Genomic DNA, 1150 nt, shown 5'->3' on the forward strand with positions numbered 1-1150 from the left:
AGGGGTGACCTGGCCTGGAGCTGTAGGATGGTGCAGAGCCTTCAAGGTGTCAGAAAGCCCTCAGGTTAGGTTTTACTTTGGCTGTAAGTCACTGTTGCAATTGCTGTATATGAAATATGGTCACTGCACGTCTAATAGTTGACTGAAATGACAAAATTGAAATGACCGCCCTGATTTCTGAAATCTTTTCCTCAAGAAAATAATCATTACGATCATCATCAATCATTTTTCTTTCTTTATGCGTACCTCACCATCAAACCTTCAGTCGCATAAACAAGACCTGCTATCATCTTTATCTGATTTTCCCTATTCTTCTTCCAAATCATAAAAAAATCAATGGACTCTTACTGGCACTAACGGCTGCTGGATTAGACATGAAAATACCTGAACTAATAAAAACCTGTAATGTAAGAAAACTGAGTTAAGACCTAAGGACTCAATTTGGCATGCAGGAATTTAGCATATAATAGGAAATTGTGCAAAATGACTCGTTATCTCTGTCATTTTCTTTACGTTCAGTCAGTGAGGCACTGTGCTAACTCCTGTTTCCGAGTTGCTGAGCACATACAAAGGGATTTCTTTCCAGATCAGAAAGCTTTAGTGGATAAAATAAGAGGACAGCAGAGCACTAGGTGGGATTGATTTGGGGCCTGTGCTATTGACTCAGCTGGTTGAGTTCCATCTCAACTAGTCACTCTCACATCAGCTCTTTTCCTCCTTTGCCATAAATTATTTCAAAGCTCAGCAGTATATCTGCTCGCTCCCCTCAGCGAGGTGGGGGTATTCATTTATGAACGATATTCCTAATTTTCTGATGCACAACACTATTATTTGCCATCTCTTTCATGGAGCCCAAAGGCGATTTGAGGAGCGGCCAGACCGTGCCCTGAGAGCACATTTCGGTCTGCACGGCGACAGGGGAAGGGCGGCAGCGACCTACGTCGAGGAGCCGCAGACCCTCCCTCACACACACGGTACCTACGGCTCAGAGCAGCCCCAACCCCGCGACCGTTGGAAGCGTTCGAAACCCACCAGCAGCCAATCAGCGCGCAGCACGCCCCGCCCAGTCAGCAACCTGCTTTCGGCTTCCGCAGGGGGGGGTGGGACGCTCCAGGGGCCCAATGAGAAGGCGTTTTATAGAACAGGAGTG

This window comes from Numida meleagris, chromosome 4, assembly GCF_002078875.1.
Source record: "Numida meleagris isolate 19003 breed g44 Domestic line chromosome 4, NumMel1.0, whole genome shotgun sequence".
Classification (NCBI taxonomy): Eukaryota; Metazoa; Chordata; class Aves; order Galliformes; family Numididae; genus Numida; species Numida meleagris.